The 16,234-nt window shown below is 44.1% G+C and overlaps 1 long non-coding RNA gene across 2 annotated transcripts; it reads left to right on the top strand.

The window, feature by feature from the left end:
* Nucleotides 1–1,898: 1,898 nt before the first annotated feature.
* Nucleotides 1,899–4,868, top strand: LOC111841274 (uncharacterized). Of its 2 annotated transcripts, XR_011984174.1 has the most exons (3): nt 1,927–2,689; nt 3,966–4,119; nt 4,663–4,868. It is a non-coding gene; the product is annotated as an uncharacterized lncRNA (long non-coding RNA). The 2 variants fall into 2 exon arrangements; XR_002837633.2 differs by having other exon boundaries at nt 1,899–2,689; nt 3,966–4,868.
* The last annotated feature ends 11,366 nt before the right edge of the window (nt 4,869–16,234 follow it).

Below are 16,234 nucleotides of genomic sequence, written 5' to 3'. Positions count from 1 at the left end.
GTTAGGCACTGTTAATTAATTTCATTACAGTTTTTATTAGCATACCAGGTAAAAGAAGGCGGACGATCACTCTAATGAGACTAAGGAAACATTTACATGTGAAACAAACAGTTCACAGCAAATAAAGGCTTTTTCGTAATACACAGGCGATCTTCTAATATTACAGTTCGGTTAAAGTGACTTGACTGTTTAAATACATTGATTCTTTTAACAGTACTTCATGTGCCGGCCTACTTTCTGTTTTTTTTTTTTTAATGTTTTTTAATTTTATACGACGGGAGTTTCATATATAGAAGTTTAAAATCTTATTCCCACAGAAAATAATGTAAATCGAAGACAGACTATAACATTTGCAACCACAAGAGGGAGCAAAATGACCGCTTGTTAGAAACGGTAGCAGAATTCTTTCTGACACAAACGACCTGATATAAATCGCAAAACACCGATATTTTAAAAATCAATTGGATTCAAGCAACAACAAAAGGCAGACGAATAGAATTATGTCAGTGCTCATGGCCATATTTATCAATAATTCAGCACCGGATTACATATTGTAGTTCATAGGTATATGCGAGGAGGATGTGCTTTTCAGTTACCACTTACCTCGCTTCATGCTGTCATCGTGTTATTCGGCCACTGTGTTTCCTACCCCGGTTATTAGCCCAGTAGTTATCAATCCTCTTCCTGGAGAACCCCCTGCCAGAATGTTGCCTTCAACCTGCCACATTGGTTATTAGCCTACTATGGACTTTAAACGCCTGATTAAGGTGGGGGTGGAATGAAAACATTCTGGGGGTGGGGTGGGGGGGCACACCAGGAACAGGATTGAGAATCAATATTAATCACTGTTTCCTTGAGGTGTGTGGAATAGGGGGGCATGGGAGCTGGGGGTTGGGGGGGGGGGGGCAGCAGTGGTACAAGCAGTACTGAGATGAAAATAGCCCCCCCTCCCACAAAAGGGCTAAAGGGAGCATGCCACCAGGGCACAGGTGGTTTCATCACAGCTGGTAGGGCTCCGCACTGCACTCAGCTTGGGAGGATGCCAGGAGTTTCTGGGGCCTGCCTGTTGCCTGTGCCCATGCTGCCCCCCCCCATTAAGACCAGCTGCTGTGGCTGCACCTGCTCAGGGGTATGCAGACCCAGCCTGCAGCCTCACAGCTATTTCCCTGCAGAATGAGTCATTATCCCCCGAAATCACTAACTGGCCATCTTTTCCAGCACTTCATATTCAGTGGACACACGCGTTTATTGGGCGGGGGGGGGTCCCAAATTTAACACTATTGTTGTCCTTGCAGATGGAAGCAGCTGCAGTGCATTTATATATATGTAAAAATTATGGGTAGCCTGGAAAACACTTAAACACAGACTGACGATGAGGCTTTGGACAAGTACGAAACTGTCTGAATACAGCCTGATACATCTGCTTGGGCAGTCAGGCAGTTGCCTGTGTGCCTGTGGCGCAATACAATGTATGAACAGCAGGGGGCAGTATACCTCCAGCAGCACTTGGAGCGCCCAGTTTAGGGCAGTCTCTGGGAAGAGAGTATCAGAGACATATGTCAGCAGGTGTGAGGGAGCCCGCAGATCCTCAGAGTTTAATTTGAGTGTTTCACAGGTACTACACTAAAATACCTTGCAGTTGCGTTCAGGTGCTTACAGTAAGACTTTCTGTCTTGTAAAATGAGAGCAGGTCAAATGTTCCTTGTTTTTATGAGGCTGTAAAAGTAAGTACATTGGAAACAAGCGCCTTTGATGTGCAGCTGCAAAACAGAATCCATCTTAGCAGCTCATTGTATTAAACCACATCCTCCCTTCGCACTTCAAGCTGCCTTATAGTGCAAAGGTGATCTTACTCATGCATAAAAGAGAAACGTCATGCCGAAGGTGAATTTATATGTTTTAATACGTCTGAGTCCCTGCAATATTAAGAACAGCACTCGTAAACAATGCATTAACTCATAAAAACGTTTTAATTTGCGATTAAATATAGAAAATAACGGGATACAAAAGGCTAGTGTCTTCCCAGCTACGTATTACACGAATTTATAAATGTACGTGTAACATTTCGTGTAACATGTCACGCTTTATATTTTTGTTTACTAAATAATGCCCTCTTTTTAATTATAAAAAAAAATACATACCTCATGGGTAAAATTAGGAGCCGCTCATTTTATATTAAATTACGGAAAACACATATGTCAGTCGACCAAGCGGGAAAACTGTAGTATCCCAGAGGATTTGGGTATCCGTAGCTTCACTAACAGTGTTTCACACAGAGTCCCTGCTCGTGTTGAAGGCGTAAATATATTGTAGCAATTATGGGGCATTACTGGTTGTTACTGCCAATTAATTGCATTTGTAACAGTTTACACTTGTTTAGAGTCTTGGTTCATTTGTGTATTTAGCTATCCAACAGCTGGATGCTGCTTCACGGCGTTTGTCGCTGTTCCTGTGTGGCACGTTGTTTAAACTGTGTTGGTTTGTAGTACAAATATGTAAATATAGCTGTCAGGGATTATGGGAGATCATCGCGCTTCTCATGGAAGAAAGCGTGGGGCTTTGATAATTAGATATTTTATGGGGGTTTGCTTGGTTGTTAGGACCCAGGAGTGCGATACGGTTCCGACAGTAGATTTGTAATTTGTTTATTAATTACTGCCATTGTTAAACGACAGCTGTGAAATGTCAGGTAAGTTAATGTATTTTAAATAAATACAGAATTTAGAAATACTCTCTGTTTAATGGGCATACTCTGTGTGCGTGTGGTCAGTTTTCTTTGCAATTAAAATTGAGTTCTGAAAAGATTTTATTCGATTCGTCCAGCAGGAAATGTATAATAGAGTGAGCTGTGATTGATTAAAGCTGCTCATTAAGTATTAGCGCAGTATTATAAATGACTTGTTTTAAGAGTTGGAATGTTTGGAGACCGTTGTAATTTCACGTTCAAGTGACTAAATGTTTCGGCTGATCACACAAACGTAAATGTTTGTGGAGGGAGAAATGAGGGTGATGCTGTTTGCCCAGGTGGATGTAATTAACCGAGGGGATGCGGAAGGACTGAAAAGTGCCCTCAAAACCCAACAGAATGAGACTATCCGGGTTTGTTTGGGTTCGGAAGATATGAATTAGGATCACTCTCGTTTCCCCTTTGACGGCACTCCGCATTCCCTCGCTTCTCCAGATTTCTTGTTTTTCTTTACTTTGCTGTTTATTGCCCACACATATAGTAGGCTATACTCAGTCCTATCTGTATAAAAATGACATGAACTGGCGTTTAAGTCGTTGCAATAGAAAAAATATATACTATTTGATTGAACGTAGTATATTTCATTGAGATACCGGTATATGTATGGTTTATATTATTTTATTTCTTTTTCTTACTGCATGAGTCCTATCGGTGCAGTACCTTTTACCTTTGAAACGGCGCTGCAGCGTTAGCCGAAATCCCATGGAAGGATTCCCCACCTGCCGCAATCATCTTCCCGAATGGCAACGTATACTGAAATTGCTCACAAATGACAGTGTTTATTTTATTACAATTAGGCTCCATTTTTTTCCGTGCCGTTTGACGCGAGCGTTGCAAAAATCACATAATGGACGGCGGCTTCGCCGCAAAGTGTGATGCCCCCCCCCCCTTGAATGATAATGGCTAGAAAAACATGATTCAACAGTTAAGTATACATTCATTTAACAATGTGTCGTTTCTATTTGCACTTCAAAATGGGCGACTCCCGCCTGCGAACACATGGACTCAATTAGGCAGAGGAATTCTTCATGTAAGGTCTGAAATAATGAAAAGACCCCAATAGCCTGGGCTCGTCTCATTGCAGGGCGTGTTTTCGCACAAACGGGAACATCAGCACATGACTTATAACATTCCAATATATTCTATTATTGATATGCAATTGTAGTTATTAATGAAAGTCGGTGTTTGATGGTTTTGTTGTTCTCCGATGTGTTTGAAGCTCAACTGACAGATGGAATTGTTTCTACACGGGATGACGAACAGGCGAGAGAGAATCGGAGGAGCGCGGCCCAGACGCCAAACAGGCAGAGACCAACACCGAAACTACCAGGAGATATTACCGGATAATCAGCGGAAACAGAAACTTGTGTCAAGTAAGCATAATACGATGAACTATAAATTCCCGCACAGGGTGTCCCCTGCTTTACGTCCTGTTCTTCTTGACAATGGCGCCAGTCTCAGCACAACTCTGTACTCGACAGTCGGCTATGGAAGAGGGAGGAATTGCCCAAGGAATTGTCCCACATGACCGCAACACCGAATTGGAAAAACAGTACATCCAAATTAATGTTAAAATTTTGTTTTAAATAGATGGGTTACATATTAAATTAGCTGTTCGTTTTTTAATTGGAGTGACCGCTTTATTTGTCTGGTTGTCTTTACAGGAAAGAACTGGGAGGCTGGTTGTTTTCCTGTAACTGGGAAGTTTTGACATTTCCATTATAGAATCATGATTTTTCCAGTACTATGATTTTAAAGTCACTTAATCCAGATAATACCAAATGCACGCAATAACTTTATTATGCAAATTATGTTCATTAATATTAAAACTGGAAGTTCACTCAGTCAAACAAACCTAAGTCATTAAAATTAAAAGTGTGCTGTCAGTGGCTTGTGTCCCATTCAAATGACAACAGGTGGCACATGGAGGAAGGGCATGAAGATGAGGTTGGGGGAAAAGGGAAGACACTTCAAAGAGCTCCCCCACCTGCGGGACAGGTGCCATGCACCCAGGCACAGCCCCAGGTGGGATTTGTCCACCCTTCCAGTTCACAGTTCTTGGTTCACGCTGACAACTGATCTTCTTTCTGTGAAAAATAAATGAGTTTAATAACTGTGAGAACTGTCATTACTTAATATCCTCACTGTGATTAAAACAGGTGACGTGCTGGTAGAGTATCTCTAAAGGAAGAACAACATCCACATCAATCGACTGGTAGGTTTTGCTGGGGGAGGTTTTCTGTAAGAGTTTGCAAATGTATATAAATAAAATGTTGTAAAAGAACTTGAAGCAGAGTGGCACACAACGGATGTGTGTGCCACATAAAAAGGTATCAAATAAAGCGACACTGGCAGGACCGCGGCGATGATCCCGGCCTCGAGTCGTCCTGGAACACATGGCTCACGGGGCGGTCCGAAGGCTCTCTCTGGAGAGACCGCCAGTCGGCTGTCCGACCACGTGACCCAGGTGCCCTTCCGGATTGCTTTTCACCCAACACCACAGAAACGGCTCCAGCGACTATCAATATTTAATCAGGCCGCCCTAAGACGGCACAAAGGATTTTATTTTTGCCCGGCATGAGCGGAGTCAGGTTGCTGTCAGCAGGGTCCTTCCAGAGAGGTGGGCGGAGCCGCTCCACCCAGCTGCCCGTCACCGGGGACCGTCCGGTGACACAGCTGCCTATGGATGTGTACCCTGCGAAATTCCGGTAATCCGCCACTCGCGCACTTCTCACATTAACCTCAGCGCTGACAGGGGGAACAGACGTGCAAGGACCTCATTAATTCTGGATTAGTTGGAATTCATTGTCTCCTCACCACCAATAAATACAGCATTAACGATCGTTTCAATTTGCTGGTGAACTCCTTTGCATCAGCTAAGTCTACGTAATTCTCCGATACATCCAATCTCATTATGTCCTGTTATGGATGAAGCGCTCTACAGCAATATTAAAAGAAAAGGTATTAAATAACCAATTTACAGCCTTTCCACTTTTTCACTCAATCTAATTGCAAAGCCAAAGAGAGATTGTTCATGGTTCAGATAGTGGAATAATTGAATTCACTTCTTGAATTGCTTGAAGACGCAAGGTGGTCTGGTTAGAGAATGCAATGACTCAAATTCCATTTCTGACACTTAGGAAGTTTCATAATTTATTGCGACATCCCTGACTGGAGCTCAGCTCACCGTCACCTGGGTTAAATGCTGTGGTGCAGTGATGCTGGCTGGAGATCAGTTGGACCTTCTGATTCTCCCCCAATAGGTTTTTACATGTAATTATTCTGTTTGTAACAAAATGGCAGAGGAAGATATGCTGATGCGAGAATGACCCACAGTCTGAAGCAGCAAAGTGTGTGAAACATTGGATGTGTGTGCATAGCAAGAGTGCGTGAGGCTGGGGTTAGGTGGTGGGGGGGGGGGGGGGTTGTATTGCGTGAAACACCGAAATTTACAGCCTCCAATCAACTTCAGAGGCTCTTTACTGGGAGCATGGAGAAAAACCAGAGCTCCCACTGAAACCAGAGCGCACAGAAAGCTGCACACACCCAGCACAAGCATGTAAACGCACACACACTAATACACCATCAGCATGCAGACATGCACACAGTAATTCACCATCAGCATGCAAACATGCACACACTAATACACCATCAGCATGCAAACATGCACACACTAATACACCATCAGCATGCAGACATGCACACACTAATACACCATCAGCATGCAAACATGCACACACTAATACACCATCAGCATACAGACATGCACACACTAATACACCATCAGCATGCAGACATGCACACACTAATACACCATCAGCATGCAGACATGCACACACTAATACACCATCAGCATGCAAACATGCACACACTAATACACCATCAGCATACAGACATGCACACACTAATACACCATCAGCATGCAGACATGCACACACTAATACACTATCAGCATGCAGACATGCACACACTAATACACCATCAGCATGCAGACATGCACACAGACACACCACATGGATGTACGCATGCATGGAGGTGCACACACGCTAACCACATTCAGGCCAATGCAAGCACAAATGCACATGAAAGACACTCATAAACATCACCGCAAACATGCAAACACGTGCACAGGAGCCCGATGTAGAAACTGGAGGGAAGCTGGAAACACAGTGAATTCCAGTGCCAGCTTGTGGGAAGAGCCAGGGGCACCAGTGTCAGCAGCAGGGCTGCAGGGTCCCCGTTGGCAGGGGAACCTTGCTGGCAGACATGGAGAGCCACCACAGTTCCATAGAAACATTTATTTACTTTAGCAGACCCTTTTATTTAAAGCAACATTCATTCAAATTAAATCACAGGTTAAGGGCCTTGCTTAGGGGTCCAATGGTGGCATCACTCTACCAAGGTTGAGATTATTTGATCCAGCAACCTTCTGATCATAAGCAGTGTCCTAACTCACTGCAATTAGCCCCCCAGCCCAGCCCTCAATGCGGCACCACGCACAGCTAAAGATCTAACACAACCATCCCTTACCACCTGTGTAGCTTAGCTTTCACTGAGTGTGCCATGCTGTCCATGTAATTCCATTTATTCATGTTATCAATAAATATTTTAATAGCACTTATGTTATTTAATACGTAATTAGCGGTTTCTCATCGGCACGTGATTGTGCGCTGCTTGTGGCATCGTTTCCCTGGGCAGTCTGAGGCAGAGCTTAACGGTTATCCTCCCCAGAGAGTTCAGATCAGAGCTTAAACTGTTTCCTTGGTATCACAATGGGCCACCAGTCCATCAGTAACTCCCAGCTAAGCGGTTGGACATTGAATAGCCTCTGAAAAAGCCATGTTGCCTCTTTCATTTACAAAGTTGACTTCTAGAGCTTATTTTTACCCATGCACCTCTCAGCAGCTTAAGCTGAACAGGGTCACAGATATCTGGGTCCTATCCCAGACAACACGGGGCTCAAAGCAGGGGGACGTCCTGGAGAGGGTGCCAGCCTATCACAGGACACCTAATTTTATCCTAAATAAAGGTTGGGTTTGTATATTTATGACTGGATACTTACACAATTAAACCACACAGTACCCCTTTTGAATAAAACCGTTACTTTGTAGGACCGATGGAAAAAAGAGATAAAATACTTCCCAGCTCCCCAATAAAAACCACAATTCTGTCCTGTCAACAGCCCACAGATTTCCCTCCAGTAGATTAGGGTGGTCTGCGATGTAGGGCATGATCCCTTTAAATCTGAAACAAATTGCAGTGGTTCTAATCCCTGGCCAGGTATGGGGGAGCCTGACGGAGCGCTCACCTCAGAGCCATCCGCATGTCAGCACGTTTTATTAGCTGTTTGCAGCAAAGCATGTTGGGTCTTTGCCAGGCGCGATGTACTAATAAAGGCGCAGATGAACATGGATAAGCGCCGCCGGACTAGCAAGTTACGGAATGGTACCGTGCAAAGCAACTTAATCGTTTATTAATTTTACGGCGTTAAAGCCAGTGCATTTACCCGAAGAAACTTCCAGAGCTTCTTTATTGCAATACCAAATTCTTCAACATACGTACAATAGCAGTTCTCATACTGAGATCTGTAATTGCAAATGCAGATTCTTAACCGCTAACCGCTGGGCGATGTGTGCGGATTCTCGTTAATATCTGTATTTTTCGGAAGTGGAAAAGGGATGTAAATTAAAATAGTGTTTTGGATGTAGGGCTGTGTTGTCGTAGTTCCTTGTATTTGATTTACTTCTCTCTCGGTGTTGCCTAATCCAACAATAGCGAGCGCTAATTGCATTTTAATTTATATTAAAACTGGCAGGCAGCAAAGACAGTTTTACAACTCATCGTATGCAGACTTGCTAAAAGTTTGGTTAATGCTGGTGGTTTCTGTGTATTTCAGCAATCCCGACTTTAATATATTGTCAGAGGCGCACAATTCCCGTGGCAAAGTGAATAAAACGTGTCATATGTCTGGTGTAATTTGTAAGCATATTCCGCTGCCTGGGCTCGACCCAAAACTAACATGGCGTAAAACAACGAATAGATGAAAATGACATTATAGCTCATTAACTGAACGCTGTATTATTATGTAAATGTGACTTTGATTGTGTTTGTATAACGCGCTTAATTGTTTCGTTTTTTCTTTGATCTAGGAGGGATGCTAGTTTCTTCTTCTCCTTTATTTTCAGACTGTCTTCTGGGGGTGGGGAATTGTAGAATAAGGCCGGCTTTGTTCCTGACCGACTCCAGGTGTTTATCACTCAGACACGTTAATGGCTCCGACTAAAAAGAAAAGAAGAAAAAAAAAACATCTGAAAACTTCAGCAAAACTAAGGAAGCCAGCGTACCGAAAATATTCCTAGCTCTCTAAACCACAAAACTCTCTCCAACTGAAGAAAATAAATGATTTTCCCCTTTGCTTTCTATTGACACTCGTTTCTCGACATATTTCAAATTAAAATAGGCCTACATATTAGCAAAGTACTGTCGATTATGTTTTTTACTGGGACGTGGTACAATTTAAACGTTATGTTTAATATCTCCGCACTCAAAGAAGAACTAATGAAACCACACTCGCAGGGCAATTTAGTGAGTCGGGGATCTGAGGTTAATTGGAGGGGTGTATTTGTGTTTGCTTAACGGGGAGATGTTTGCTTAAGCGTGGCCGGGGCGTGTGGCTGTGTGCGCAACTCGCACGGCCGGTGACACACTGCTGGCCATTGAACACCACCGCCAAGGACGGATGGCTGGATGGATAGGGAAATGGATGGATTGAGGGTTTACCCAATTTGGAATCGCGCTCTGCAATCCGCTCCAACTGCAACAGCACGCTTAGTTTTTAAGGAAGTGTTAAATTGCTGTAAATAAATCACTCTTCCACATTTCGTCGATTGTGGGGATAGGGGCACTAATGGGGGGGAGGCGAAATGTTTCGTTTCTGAAGCAATCAGGCGAGTTGGCAGTTGATGGTAAATAAACCTCGTATTTTTAATTTGCTCTCTGCGGGCATATGGAAAAGCGGGCGCCCTAAATCAAGCGGCAGAACGCGGTAATGCAAAATAGCGGTTATTTAACTGTTCCGAAGGCACTTCTACATACCCATGTCCGTCATGCTTCAGTAATAACTGGGAATGCACAAATTACGCGAAAAGCCTTGAAGTTAGAAGAAGGCACGCTTTAAGAGGTTTTAACAGTTCGAAAATCCGAAAGTAAAAATGAACCCTTTGTACCAATTTTTACTTTGACTGTGTCCATTTACAGCATGCATGGCCGTTTGAATGTTTTTAATTAACTAACGTTAATTAAGTTGATACAACGGTTGCTGTAGCAGGCAGCGTGCTGGCTTTTCAAGTTAAGGAAGCTGACATTGGGATTGAGCCGCAGTGATGAGCATCGCCCATGCTGGATCGCAGAATGCTGACGTTTATCAATAGCGTGGCAAGCAGGAACCCAAATGACTTTTCACAGGAAACAGGTCGCTTATTGCTGTTTATCCCCTGTCATCCAGTGTGTGTCGAACCGGAACGAACCGTAAAACAAATGCAATTCAGTTCATGAAGTAGCCTACATACCTCATGTTTTTTTAATCTCGTGATTATGGTTTTGCACATTAATATTTTTGTTTATACATATGTTATAGGCCTAGCTAATTTGTCATTGTTATGCTGAAAGTAACTCAGTGTTACAAACGCAAAATACTTTTTTTTGTTTCGGTGCGCTATGTTTAGTGGGACAAAAATTTAATCTGCTGCCCTTAATATCCTACGTAGCCTACATACGGCTTTTATTTTAAACCGTAAAGCCTAATTCGTATACATACTTGACTTCCGCGTGCGCTTTCCTGCGCTTAATGCTATGATGCAGTGGTGCGCAGCTACGCACCAGATAAGCGGGCGTGTATTAAATACACCTGAGCAGGCTGAGAGAGATCGCCTTACATGCAATAAACGATGGAGTCTGTTTGTACAAGGAGAGCCTGCTCGTAGCTCTGGATAAACATGTTTCTTTATATGGCTGGTGAAAAATGAATCCGCTAATCAACCAGCACCGTTGTTTGTTGACAGTATTCGTCAGGCGAGGGCGGGGATGTGTCTATAGTACTTTTCTGTTGGCTAACACTTGTTTATATAAATGAAATGCATGGTTTTTAATGTTATTCTTCAAATTAATTGCATTTCTGTTTACACACTGCACGATTCAATATACGTTTTGGTGTCCTTTAATATACAATGAATTCGTGAAAAATACACGGATTTCTTTGGACAAAACGAGATCTTATTTGCCATTTTTTTCCACGCAAGGAACTTAGTCGTTTTGCATACAATATCTGTAGGTTTTACCCGCATATTTTCTATTTTCTGCTGCCCTACATTCCCTTGAAAGTGATACACAATCTTTAAGAATAGAAAACATGTGCAAAATAAATGATTTCAAAGTTATATTGGCTACAGTGCTTCTTAAAGGTGAATTATATATCGTGATTATGTATACATGCAATGAATAACAGCGAAGAGCTTTCAGTTAAATGTTAACGTTTTGTCTATAGTTCCGAATCTATACGTATAAAATATGTCCATTATATATACTAGTATGTAGATAAAGAATCATGAAGTGTAATTTGAATTGTCTCTCCGTGCGCAGTTTGCACGTTGCAAGACAGTTTGGCTACGTGTGATCTTTGATTTTTGGTATGTCGGTGACAAGCCGCTTTGCGGTGGACCTGCTTTATTTATCTTGGTTGCTAAATAGCTTGACAATAGTAAAGAAAAAAAAGCGGTGGGGGGGGGGGGTACGCTTATTAGCGAAATTTCCACTTAAACTACTAGCTCAGCGCTCCTGCACTGGCATGTAGACAGTTAGTTAAAGTACGGTTTTCGAAATCTACCAAGTGAACCCCCGCCATTCCCACGTCGGAGACCCATCGATAAGGGTTGCCGGACACCCCATGCAGTTCATTTCCGGCTTCGGGCCCGTTCCTGCCTTAAAGTGATCTTCCCCCCCCCCGCTGCCAGGCTGGCCGTTAATCGCCATGACCCCTGCGGTAAGCTGAAGCCCACTGATTCAGACCCAGACTGACATGCATGTTCATGCAGTGGGTACGGCAACTGCAATCAATAACACAGCTGTAAGTCAATCTGCAGTCTGAGAGATGACATCACTCCCGTTTCTCATATTCTAATTGGGCTACGCGGATGCAATGGGAACCGTCCTTCGTTAAGGATTCTAATTACAAACAGGCATCAATATCTGCAGAGGACAAACAGTCATCATATAGATTATTTAACCATGTTCACATTTAGGGATGTAACCCTTTGAGTTAATGGGAGTTAATGGGAACCATTAGCGAACCTGAACTCACTGTCCTGCATTGCATGTGCCTCTGCTTAGCGCTGTTGTAATTGCGATATAACAGCATGTATGGAGTTAACAGATCACTCCACCCATTAGCAACTGAGGGCTAGTGATAACGACACCTGGGGGGGTGCGAGGACCCCAGCGGCCAATAGCATCGAGCGCCCTCGCTGTTAGCCTCCCTGCTCGAGCCAGCCACTGGAGGCTCAGTCAGCACCTCCTTGGGCACGTCTCTGATGAGATGTCGGCATAAAAATAGTCACACAGAAATAGCATCTTCGTCGTCATGTAGAACGCGAAAGCAGGCTCGGGGAGGGCGCTTTGTGCCACTCGACCTGTGCCAGGCCCCTGGTGTCAAGGGGCCACGCCCGGCGTTTCAGCGCAGCCGGCCTTGCCCTTTTTTGGTAGCCCCCACGGAAAGGCACTCTTTAGTCGGGACTCAGGGCCGCTGCTGATTATGGGCCCCATTGTGACACGGCAGTTGGCAGGTGAGGGGGGGGGGGCGAGTAGTCTCCCCCAGGGACTGCCATCGAGCTGGGCACTGTCTGCTAGTTCCCAGGAGGCCACCTGAAAATGGGAAGAAAATGTAGGGGGAGGGGGGCAGCTGTCAGGGATATAACACCTCATACCAAAGGTTCCCAGCCCAATCCATCACCCACCTGAGTGACATCCTCCCCCCACGGCTGCCCCCAGCACCGAACCGGACTCGTTGTCCCCCCCACCCCCACCAGCTGCCATCCCCATACAGCCCGGGTGTCTCTGGGAGAGGACTCCCCCAACCGGATAAGTAAAAAAACACAACTCCTCAGCCTGGCATTGTCTGACAGCCTTTTATACCTGCAGTGCTCATGCTGAATAGATTGGAACATGTTTAAAAGACTGAAAATCTATTCAGATTCCCTGCCACCCCAAGGCTGATTTTGAAAAGCTCTAGAAAAGGTAGGAGTTTAGGGGGGGGGGGGGGGGGGGGTTGGGTTGGACCATCAATGTGTCTGAGTGTTCCTTTTTTTTTTTTTTAATGTGACTTCTGAACCACCAGATCTGGACTAGTCCATTGAAGAGAACTGAGTGACTAAATGAGCCCAGCATCCTCAGGGACCGGCAGGATCAGGTTCCCCCAAAAATGTCCTGCTCTCACAAAAGAGCGGAGCCACATGGTTGGGGGGGGGTGGCGGGGGAGGCTGGGGGCTGGGGGACGAGGGGGCTTCGCTGGCAGGGAGAGCAGTAACTGTAGAGGACTTGAAAGGAAGCATTCACAGAAGGAATGGTGGGGGGGGGGGTGGCTTCACAATACACTGAAAAAGGCTACTTGGGCAAAAGTGCTATTTCTGATACAGAAACCGAAGCTTTTTGTGACAGGCTAGCGGCACAGGTAATGCTGGTCATACCACAGGCGATATTACCACTGTGAAATCCAGTATTATACAGATACAGAAGCCATTACGTTCCAGCTTCTGTGTGTGCTGTGACCAAATATCACTAATCCTGAACAAATATCAGATAAACTAAACCTAAGCCTAAGTTGATTTATAGAGATATACAGTATTCAACTTATGCAAAAGTACTTGTGCAATGCTGGTTTATCCTGATCTTGGTATAATAATATTCTTTCTGTTATTATTGTTATTATTATTATTATTATTATTATTATTATTAACGGTTATAATCTCACTCCAAATGACGTATATGTGTTAATTGTCAGTCAGTGGTATTCTACCAGCTATTCATAAACAAAATTTTCTGAAGCATCGTTTCTCCGCATTTAACTCTGGGTAACAGCTTGGCCAGTGTGGTGGTGAGGTAGTGTGCTTCCTAGCCCCTTTGCTCCCCAGCCTTTTTTTCAGGGTAGGGAGGGGGGAGTCATGCGTGAGGTGAACCCCGAAATATCCTCACCAGAAAGTGGCCTCAAAGTGCCAGCCTTCCCCAGTCATCTGGCCCAGGCCTGGTTGGTGCTGAGGCAGCCATATTTAATCAGCCACCAGTAACCCGGCCACGCTTGCCAGCAATGATTGGAGCCCTGTTGTATATTACCGGTAGTCCTTCTTCAGACAGCAGTATTGATTAATGTCAGTATCGCCCATGCCACACACTCTGTTTCTGTGAAACCCGATGCCGCGGGGCAGTGGGCACACAGGTGCATCCTATTTCCGTGTCCACTGGAAGCTGCTGGCTCCAGTGTCTTTGTGAACTCTCTAGACCACTGTGACTCTCCTTTGTCTTTATTAATCTCTCTAGACCACTGTGACTCTCCTTTGTCTTTATTAATCTCTCTAGACCACTGCGACTCTCCTTTGTCTTTATTAATCTCTCTAGACCACTGCGACTCTCCTTTGTCTTTATTAGTCTCTCTAGACCACTGCGACTCTCCTTTGTCTTTATTAATCTCTCTAGACCACTGTGACTCTCCTTTGTCTTTATTAATCTCTCTAGACCACTGCGACTCTCCTTTGTCTTTATTAGTCTCTCTAGACCACTGCGACTCTCCTTTGTCTTTATTAATCTCTCTAGACCACTGTGACTCTCCTTTGTCTTTATTAATCTCTCTAGAACACTGCGACTCTCCTTTGTCTTTATTAGTCTCTCTAGACCACTGCGACTCTCCTTTGTCTTTATTAATCTCTCTAGACCACTGTGACTCTCCTTTGTCTTTATTAATCTCTCTAGACCACTGCGACTCTCCTTTGTCTTTATTAGTCTCTCTAGACCACTGCGACTCTCCTTTGTCTTTATTAATCTCTCTAGACCACTGTGACTCTCCTTTGTCTTTATTAATCTCTCTAGAACACTGCGACTCTCCTTTGTCTTTATTAGTCTCTCTAGACCACTGTGACTCTCCTTTGTCTTTATTAATCTCTCTAGACCACTGTGACTCTCCTTTGTCTTTATTAATCTCTCTAGACCACTGCGACTCTCCTTTGTCTTTATTAGTCTCTCTAGACCACTGCGACTCTCCTTTGTCTTTATTAATCTCTCTAGACCACTGCGACTCTCCTTTGTCTTTATTAGTCTCTCTAGACCACTGTGACTCTCCTTTGTCTTTATTAATCTCTCTAGACCATTGTGACTCTCCTTTGTCTTTATTAATCTCTCTAGACCACTGCGGCTCTCCTTTGTCTTTATTAATCTCTCTTGATCACCGTGCATCTCGTGTCTTTGAGAATCTTTCGAGCCTCTGAATGTCCAGTTGTTGTTCCTTCTCTTAAGTGTGATCCTGAATCTCCTGGACTCTATATATCTCCTTGAGATATATTGTATATTTCCAGTGTCATTGTGACTCTTAAGTGTCTTTGTGCCTCTTTGTGGACCTCTATCAATCTGCTGGACATCAGTGAATCTCCTATGTTCTAGTGAATGTAATTCGCCTCTGATTTTTGTTGCTTTTAATTGGTTGTTTAGCTGATGAATGTCACACAGACAGTTTCATGGCAAAGGTAAAGAAATATGCCGTAAAATAAGAAGAAAAGTGAAGCAAGCTTACAGCTTTCCATTGATGTATACCCAGTCCTACAGCTGAATGAAATACTGCTTTTTTTCTGCGAGAAAATAACAGAAAACTGCTTGGTTTGGAACTCAAAATGGGTCAGGTTCAAGCCTTCGGGACGGCCCTTATCCTGATTGCTTTTATAGTATACTTAAATATCCTACTGCTTGAGCTTGACAAATTTATGTCATGTTTGGGGAAAAGAGCCTGGTAATTGCTAGGTTACCGGTGTACCTTAGGTTGAGGTGTAGTTTAACTTCAAAGCATCACCTGAATACACCGTTCCGAAGATGGAAGGCGGGAGCTGCCTTTTGGTCACAATCACATTCCACTGTCGCCACGGGAACACCATCAGTAGTAACCGCACTTCCTGAAGCCCGTGTGATGAATCCGATCTGAGGTCACATCCACAGGGGCTGGGGGTGGTGTGGGGTGCGGGGAGGGCAGCGGGGGGAGGGCAGCGGGGGGAGGGCAGCGGGGGGAGGGCGGGGAGTTCTTCCTGTCTGGATGGCTGTAGCACCTCAACGCCAGGGGACTCTCAACATAATAGCACATTCTCTCGCTGTGAATATAAATCTTCCCCCATTGTCTGCTAATCCTCATATATAAAGTCATGCCTCACTTTGTAGACTGTTTTTGCCCTTCAAACAAAAACTACA

Source organism: Paramormyrops kingsleyae, chromosome 19 (assembly GCF_048594095.1).
Source record: "Paramormyrops kingsleyae isolate MSU_618 chromosome 19, PKINGS_0.4, whole genome shotgun sequence".
NCBI lineage: Eukaryota > Metazoa > Chordata > Actinopteri > Osteoglossiformes > Mormyridae > Paramormyrops > Paramormyrops kingsleyae.
The sequence above is the reverse complement of the archived record's forward strand: the minus strand, read 5'-3'. Positions and strand labels throughout refer to the sequence as shown.